Here is a 9,210-nt window from a genome sequence, read left to right as displayed (position 1 = left end):
CTTCCAAGTAGCCGGAACTACAGGTGTGCGCTACCACGCCCGGCTGATTTTTTGATTTATGGCAGAGATGAGGTCTCACTGCCCAGGCGGGTCTCAAACCCGCGGGCTCAGGCAATCCACTCACCTCAGCCTCCCAAAGGCACGGGATTACAGGCTGAGCCACTGAGCCCGGCTCACTTTGATTTTCATAATGGTTCCTTCCAGTCACTTCACTGCACTTTTCTCACCTTCCCTAGACTCTACCTGTATATTTGCTGCATTTCCATTAGGGTTTGACAGAGTAAAAACAATCTGAAATGTGCTGACATTCTGAGTAGGGTTAAGGAAGCGCTAGACCAAGAGATGTTCATGTTTAAGTAAGGCATTAGAACTTTCTACCACTCAGGGAACCTGATAGTCTCACCAAAATTGCATGCTGAGCCTGCACAGTGGTTCACACCTGTAATCCTAGCACTTTGAGAGCCAAGGCAGAAGGATCGCTTGAGGCCAAGAGTTTAAGGCCAGCCTGGGCAACATAGTGCGACCCCCCCCCACCTCTACAAAAAATACCAAAATTAGCTGGGCATGGTGGTGTACACCTGTAGTCCCAGCTACTCAGGAGGACTGCTTGAGACCAGGCATTCAAGGCTACAGGGAGCTATGACCACACCTCTGTACCCCAGCCTGGGTGAGAGTAAGATCCTGTCTCTTAAAAAAAAATTGCAGCCAGGCACAGTGGCTCACACCTGTAATTCTAGCACTTTGGGATGCCGATGCAGGATTGCTTGAGCCCTGCCTGAACAACATAGCAAGACCTTGTCTCTATTTAAAAAAAAAAAAAAAAATCAAACAAATTAGCCAGGCATGGTGGCGCACACCTGTAGTCCCAGCTACCCAGGAGGCCAAGGTGGAAGGATCTCCTGGGCCCAAGGCTGTGGTGAGCCGTGGCTGTGCCACTGCACTTCAGCCTGGGCAACAGAGTGAGACCCTGACTCAAATAAAAGCATGCCGAGACATTTTTCTCCTGTAAACACCAAAAAACAGTAAAAGCAGTCTGTAGATCACACAAAAACGTGGATAGCTTTGCTTTAATTACCTAACACTCTAAAAATAAAAAGGCACAGTAGTACAAACAGTGGTGAACAGAGCTGTTTAAAGTATTTTACATCTGGGGAGACACCTCTTATCAACAAGGGTGCCTGAACGAAGCATATTTGTATACCTAACCCTTAACTGTACCCCACAATATCATAATAAAAAATATTGATATTAAAAAAATAAAGTATTTTACATCATTTTCAAAATATTGCTTTAAATTAGAGCAGTGCCTACTTATGACAAATGTCATTCTGCTACTGCTAACACAGAACACAGAGAAAATGCCATAATTCAAGCTCAGGGAACCAATTTTTGAAGAATCTCGGTCAATATTGTTTAATATCAAAACACAAGAAAAGGACTAGCAGAGTAATGACTACTAGAATAAGTTTTGAAATGACCTAGATTCTAATCCTCACTCCTTCTTTCATTCATAAACACAACCTAAGTTATTTAGCTTTTAATTTTCTTATCTGTAAAATGGGTCAACAGTATCTAAACTCCAAGAGAATGTTGTAAAGACTAAATGATAAGATCATATTATGCAGTGGTAGTAACTGCTCAAGAAATTTATTATTACAACAAGCATTTTAAAGCCTCCAAATAATTACAAAAGTCTTTAAGAATGAAACATTGGAAAGGCAAATGCCAGGGTCATGCTCAGAAAATCCATGCTGGTTGTAGTAATTAGTCATAGGCATGTCCCTCTTTTTCTATTATTAAACAGCATGGTGCGGCAGAAAGAGGACTAAACTAGCAGCTGGCAAATCTGAACTCTAGACTTAACAGTGTCATTAACTCTGAGCAATCTTAGGCATTTATTTAGCATTTCAAGGCTTCAGTTCCTTGATCCAAAAAGGAGACCGTAGCCAGGCTGGGTGGCTCAGCCTGTAATCCCGCGCCTTTGGGAGGCTGAGGTGAGTGGATTGCCTGAGCCCGAGTATTCGAGACCTGCCTGGGCAACTTGGTGAGACCTCATCTCTACAATAAATCAAAAATTAGCTGGGTGTGGTAGCGCGCGCCTGTAGTTCCAGCTACTTGGAAGGCTGAGGCGGAAGGATTGCCAGAGCCCAGCAGGTCGAGGCTGTGGTGGCCGCGAGCAGCCACTGCACTCCAGTCTGGGTGACAGAGTGAGACTCCAACTCAAAAAAGAAAAAAAGGAGACCGTATTACTGCAGAGTTGTTTCCAGCTCAAATATTCTAAGAACCTATTTACTAAAGCAAAGCTACATTATCAACCCAAGCCGACTTTCCATATAGTAACTAATTTCCACTATATTTTTAAACAACCCTAAAAGTCTTAGCTATGATCTACATGCCATCTACTTTAAAAACAACTTGTTGTATATTTAAAATACATAGCCAGGGCACGGCTTGGTGGCTCAGCCTGTAATCCCAGCACTTTGGGAGGCCGAGGCGAGTGTATTGCCTGAGACTGAGGGTTCAAGACCAGCCCAGGCAACTTGGGGAGACCTCATCTCTACAATAAATCAAACATTAGCCAGGCATGGTGGTGTGCACCTGTAATTCCGGCTACTTGGAAGACTGAGGCAGAAGGATCACCTGAGTCCAGCAGGTCGACGCTGAGGTAGCTGTGAGCATGCTTCCAGCCTGGGCAACACAGTAAGACTCCAACTCAAATAAATAAATTAAATTAAATACATAAGCCAAAATCATTTCAGATAGTCCCAATAAAGCACAAAAACAACAGGAAAACATCTATCTACTACCAAAACCAACTACCCAAAGGAGATGGGCACAGAGTATGGTAATATACCAGATTCCATACTCAATCACACCCTAAGGTATGCACTTTTTGTGTTTCTCAAGTGAGGTGATAAACAATTACCTAGTAGGAATGTGGTTTGAAACTATGTGTCATCACTCATAGGTCAGGCTGATGGAAGATGCTCGGGAAATCCTTATTGTTTCTGTCCCCTCGAAAGTAAGATTACTTGGAGTACTGTAACAACTAGGTTTCCTTAGAACAAAGTCATTTATGACAAAGTCAAACACATCTACAGCCTAGTTCTGCTTTGTTAACATTTACTGAAAACCAGGACAAAACTTTTAAGATACTTTGGTTTCCTGAACGAAGCATATGTGTATACCTAACCCTAAACTGTACTCCACAATATCAAAATAAAAAATATTGATTAAAAAAAAAAACAAAAAAACACAAGAAACTTTGGTATGAATCAACAATTGAGCTGGGCTTGGTGGCTCAGCCTGTAATCCTGCGCTTTGGAAGGCTGAGGTGAATGGATTGCCTGAGCCTGCGGGTTTGAGACCCGCCTAGGAAACTTGGCGAGCCCTCATCTCTACAATAAATTTTTTAAAATTAGCCGGGCGTGGTAGCGCTTGCCTGTAGTTTCAGCTATTTGGAAGGCTGAGGCGAAAGGAGCGCCAGAGCCCAGCAGGCGAGGCTGTGGTGGCCGGGAGCAGCCACTGCACTCCAGTCTGGGTGACAGAGTGAGACTCCAACTCAAAAAAAACCTGACAGCTAAAAACAGAGACTGAGGAACTTAGAAAAATCAAGAACCTTCAACTAGTAGCCAAATTCTTGCTTCCTTAAGAGCTGAGGGCAGGCTGGGCTCGGTGGCTCAGCCTGTAATCCCAGCACTTTGGGAGGTCGAGGTGAGTGGACTGTCTGAGCTCGCAGGTTCGAGACCTGCCCAGGCAACTTGGCGAGACCTTGTATCCACAATAAATCAAAACACAGCTAGGCATAGTAGCATGCGCCCATAGTTCCGGCTACTTGGAAGGCAGGGTTGAGGCTGCGTTGGCCGGAAGCGGCCACTGCCCTCCAGTCTGGGCGACAGAGTGAGACTCCATCTCAAAAAAAAAAAAAAAAAAAAAAAGAGCTGAGGGCAGGAATCTGCAGTGAGCTATGATTGTGCCACTGCACTCCAGCCTAGGTGACAGAGCAAGACCTTGTCTCTAAAAATAATAATACAAATAAATTAAAGAATGAGCGCAAAATGTTGAAATTCTAAATGAACATGCCAGCAGATACGCTAGCCAGTCTAGTAACTAAACTCATTGCTGTTTGATATGAAAGACACAAACAAGTAGTATACAAAATGTTCTATGGCAGCAAAGTCTTGGCAGACTTACACAGAGGGAGGATTTTATATGTGAGTTAGATTGTAAAAAAATTAAAATAAGGCCGGGAATGGTGGCTCTCGCCTATAATCCCAGCACTTTGGGAGGTTGAGGTGAGAGGATTTCCTGAGCCTGCACATTCAAGACCAGTCTGGGCAACTTGATGAGACCTCATCTCTACAATAATTCAAAAAATTATCCAGGCATGGTGGCGCATGCCTGTAGTTTCAGCTAGTTGGAAGGCTGAGGTGGAAGGATCACCTAAGCCCAACAGGTTGAGGCTGCGGGGGCTGGGAGTATAGTATGCCAGTGGCTCAGTGGCTCAGCCTGTAATCCCGCGCCTTGGGAGGCTGAGGTGAGTGGATTGCCTGAGACCACATCTCTACAATAGCCGGGCGTGGTAGCGCGCGCCTGTAGTTCCAGCTACTTGGAAGGCTGAGGTGGAAGGGTCACCGAAGCCCAGCAGGTTGACACTGTGGTGGCCAGGAGCGGCTACTGCACTCCAGTCTGGGCGACAGAGTGAGACTCCAACTCAAAAAAAAAAAAAAAAATTGTCCCCTACAATACTTCCCTAACGTGTCCTGATCAATTTAAATTGCTGTCTTTTCATGCAGTACAATTTCAGAAAAGGAAAAAATAAAGAAAAGAATACAATGAGCTATGCACTAGCAGTACTAAATAAAACCTATCCCCAGTCAAAATTTTTAACAGTTTAAACAACTGCACAACACTAGTTGATATCCTCACTTGCTCCCTAGACCCACACTGAAGTCATTCAAACATGTAACCAAGAGCCCCCCCAAAAAAAAAAAAATCAGTCAAGGAAGGAAAAAACTAAAGGCACTGAAATACCTACTACTGTGATACTCCAGAAATAATACTTTTCACTACCTCCTCTGTCCCACTGAAGCCTAAAAACACCTCTCTATATTTTTTTTTTATTTGGAGTCTCACTCCATCACCCAGGCTGGAGTGCAGTGGCACATTCATGGCCACCCCAGTGTCAACCTGCTGAGCTCCAGTGATCTTTCTGCTTCAGCCTTCCAAGTAGATGGAACCACAGGCGTACGCTACCATAACCGGCTAACTTTTTGATTTTTATTGTAGAGATGAGATCTCACCAAGTTGCCCAGGTTGGTCTCGAACCCGTGGCCTCAGGCAATTCTTTCACGTCCGCCTACCAAAGTGCTGGGATTACAGGCTTGACCTACTACATCCGGCCATACCTCCATATTTTACAGTGGGATTGTTGAGACCCTGTCTCTAAGATAAAAATTCTTTTAATTCAAAAAGAAAAAAAAAGTATAGGCATAGTTGCTCACACTTGTAATCCCAGCACTTTGGAAGACTGAGGCAGGAGGATCGTCTGAGCCCAGGAGTTGAAGACCAGCCAAGGCAACAGTGAGACTCCTTCTCTCAAAAAAATTATTTTAATTATAAAGAAAAAGAAAAAAAACTGATTGTTATTGCAAGCACTTTGATCTTAAAGAAAAACAAATCTCAGCCGGGCCCGGTGGCTCATGAGGTCTGTAATTCCAGCATTTTGGGAGGCCAAGGTGAGGGTATTTCCTGAGCCCATGGGTTCAAGAACAGCCTGGGCAACTTGGCAAGACCTCATCTCAACAGTAAATTAAAAAATTATCCAGGCATGGTAGCACGCGCCTGTAGTTCCGGCTACTTAGAAGGCTGAGGCAGAAGGATCGCCTGAGACCAGCGGGTCAATGCCTTGAGCATGCTGCACTCCAGTCTGGGCGACAGTGTGAGACTCTGACTCAAAAAAAAAAAAAAAAAAAGAATAAAGTCATCAACAAAAAGGCATTCAGCAAAAACCAAACACTACAAAACAGAACATTTCTCTTTAAACTTCAAGTTCCACAATATAATTTGCTACGTTCTGGAGACAAATGCTTGTTTTAGTTTGTAATGGCAGAGTCTTGAGAGGTCAACATAGCGAGTGGGGATGACACAAAGAATACTGTACCCTGACCAGAGAAGCTCCGACAGTTCTAAAAGACCAAGCAACTCGACTGTCTAACATCACCTGTGTATCATCTGACAACAGAACAGACACTAGGTGCCAACTGGAACTTAAAGTAAACACATACTATCATAGAAAGTGTTTGTTCTAATATGCAGTAAGCCTTGTCTTCTATATTTTCATTCATTTCAGGATCTCAATTTTCATGAGACTCATTTGGCCAATTTCCTTGCTCTGTAGAGAATTGCACTTAAATGAATGACACTTAAATGGGCTCTACTTAATCATTTCTTAGGAAACCTATATTCTTAAATTTTTAGAGATCCAAGTTCTGACATGAGAAGGCTACAGGCACAACCAGTCACCTTCCAGTGAAGGTGAGTGATGCTGTGCAGAAGTATCTTCCTCTACTGGATGCTCTGTAAGTATTTCACAAAAGAAAAGACAGGCAAACCGGCCTGTTTTCAGGAGACAGACACATTTTAAAAGTTATTCTAAGCCGGGATCGGTGGCTCAGCCTGTAATCTTGCACTTTGGGAGGCTGAGGTGAGTGGACTGCCTGAGCCCGCGGGTTCAAGACCCGCCTGGGCAACTTGGCGAGACCTCATCTCTACAATAAATCAAAAAATATTAGCCGGGCGTGGTAGTGCGCGCCTGTAGTTCCAGCTACTTGGAAAGCTGAGGCAGAAGGATCGCCAGAGTCCAGCAGGTCAAGGCTGCGGTAACCGGGAGCGTGCCACTGCACTCCAGGCTGGGTGACAGAGTAAGACTCCAACTCAAAAAAAAAAAAGTTATTCTAGAGATGTGATCGCGAGGCTCCTTTAACAACTCTCCTGGTATCTAGTTTAAAAACACACCTACCACAAAGTTCAGCTCTGACTTCACTATAAAAGAAAACATGTTAGCTCTATTGTCCACTTCCTCACTATCAAAAAAACCTGCAAACTTTTTGGTTCCCCCTTTGGAAGTTCCAGTCTAGGCGCTATTTCCATTTCCCCCCCTGCTTTTTCCAGGCTTCATTCTCATTCTCTGATGGTGGCTTTTACGGACCTAAATGGCCTGGAACATGCAATCCAACAGTCCCACATATAACTCTGGACCTCAATTTAGAAAATCTGTTCTTTTCCAAATAGACATCCTACACAAAATAATTTTTTAAACATTAAGTAGCAGCCGGGCTCGGTGGCTCAGCCTGTAATCCCGTGGCTTTGGGAGGCTGAGGTGAGTGGATTGACTGAGCCCACGGGTTCAAGACCTGCTTGGGCAACTTGGCAAGACCTCATCTCTACAATAAATCAAAATGAGCCGGGTGACAGAGTGAGACTCCAACTCAAAAAAGAAAAACAAAAAACATTAAGTAGCATTTTGGTAGAAGCAATTGGTAAAGCCAGTAACACCAAAATAGTTTTCAGATTTTTTTAAAAAGTGGCCATAATGTAGGGACTTTTCTTACCAACAACCACTTCCCATCGGATTTTTATTTTCCAACTCCCAGCAGTGTCAAAGGGAAAAGGATTAAAATGAAACTCACAAATTAACAAATATAAGGAGCAGAAAAACCTCCTGCATAGGAGGAATGCCTAGTCCCTCAACAGTGACCATGCCAGACCCTTCCTTTGTGGGTGCTTGTCCTTCGATGCCTGCCCGGGCAGGCTATAAATGAAGTCCTTAATCTAGCCAGAGCGGTGCTGGTGGCTCCAGAGAAACGAATATGCAGAAAAGCAAATGACTGGATAAATGGGCTCTGCAGGATAAGGTCCAGGGAAACAGCCACTTTCAGGAGAAAGTGAACTAGTTTAGGGAGTCAAAATGGCCTGATGTAAATCAAGAATCAAAAGTTACACTGCCTTGTTCTAATACCCACACAAGTAAAAGAAATACGATAGTCAGTAAAACAACCTAATTGTGTGTTCACATATGTACATCACAAAAGTATTTCTCCAAACTCTATCTTTTTACCTCCAGAGAGAACAAACTGGCAAAAGTTTCTGAAGGAACCAAACTCCTTGAGCACTTTATAATATCTACTTACCTAGAAAAATACAATTCAGAATTTTGTAGAGAAAAAACAATATGCTCACACTTAAAATGAATTGGAAGTCTATGATCCAGCTCACCGATGTCCTGGCTAAATAATAAAAGGATATTCAGCCTTCCTTTTTCATTTTCTCTTTAAAGCAAAATGATAGTGCCTTAAAAAAGCACCACTGTGAGGAGGACACCTAAGTGCATTCATTTCGCATCCCTACAAATTCAGTACCTGCAAGCATGCTACCCACCACAAGATAAAGCACCCTTGAGAATACTGAAGTTCACTCACTTGACATTCCTACAAAATCAGTACCTGCAAACATGCTACCTACCACTTAAGCAGCCCCTAATACAGAAAGATTTGTAATGATCAAACAATTCAAAATCATAGAAAGTATGTCCACTAGCTAGGCCAGGAAAGCACATGAGAACTATTAAGCTATAACGAACACCCAAGTGTCAAGAATAGACTAGACTACTGACACATGAACGCGATGAGTGAGTTATACCAAGCAAGCTGAATAAGGTCAACGACTTTACACCAGTGAAAATTCTAAACGTGTCACCGATAAAGAAAAAAAGTCTAAATCCCACTTAAGAAAAAAAGGCACACAAGTCAACAGTTTCCCATCACAGAGTGAAGAAGCTTGACAGGCACACGAAACACCAAGGGTAAGAAAGATCTTTGTATCGATAGCCAACAGTTTCTGCCCGATCGCAGGGACTGCAATGCATCTCGGGATTCCTTCAGGACTGTTCGGGGCCACAGATACTCGAAACGTAGTTAGTCTCAACAGTAGAAACTGCAGCCAGAGACACCCTCTCGGCCACGCCAAGGTGAATGGGGAACTCGGGCATCTGTGCTCCCCCCTCCTACGACCGCTCAACGCCCACCCGCCCACGCCGGGTTCCATCTGTCCTCACTTCTGGCCTTCGTGGCACTACCCGCCGCGGCCCCGCTCCGTCCCATACGGTTCCCACTTCAAGGGGGCAACAGCGGCCCCCGGGGAAAGGGCAGG

General features: G+C 44.0%; 1 protein-coding gene across 1 annotated transcript in view; it reads right to left on the bottom strand.

Moving 5' to 3' along the window:
• GSPT1 (G1 to S phase transition 1) overlaps nt 1–9,210 on the bottom strand; it is a 46,785-nt gene that overhangs the window by 36,814 nt on the left and 761 nt on the right. The window lies entirely within an intron of this gene.

The sequence above is a fragment of the Carlito syrichta genome, unplaced genomic scaffold (assembly GCF_000164805.1).
Source record: "Carlito syrichta isolate Samal-C Ts95f unplaced genomic scaffold, Tarsius_syrichta-2.0.1 Scaffold308864, whole genome shotgun sequence".
In the NCBI taxonomy this organism is placed as follows: domain Eukaryota; kingdom Metazoa; phylum Chordata; class Mammalia; order Primates; family Tarsiidae; genus Carlito; species Carlito syrichta.
The sequence above is the reverse complement of the archived record's forward strand: the minus strand, read 5'-3'. Positions and strand labels throughout refer to the sequence as shown.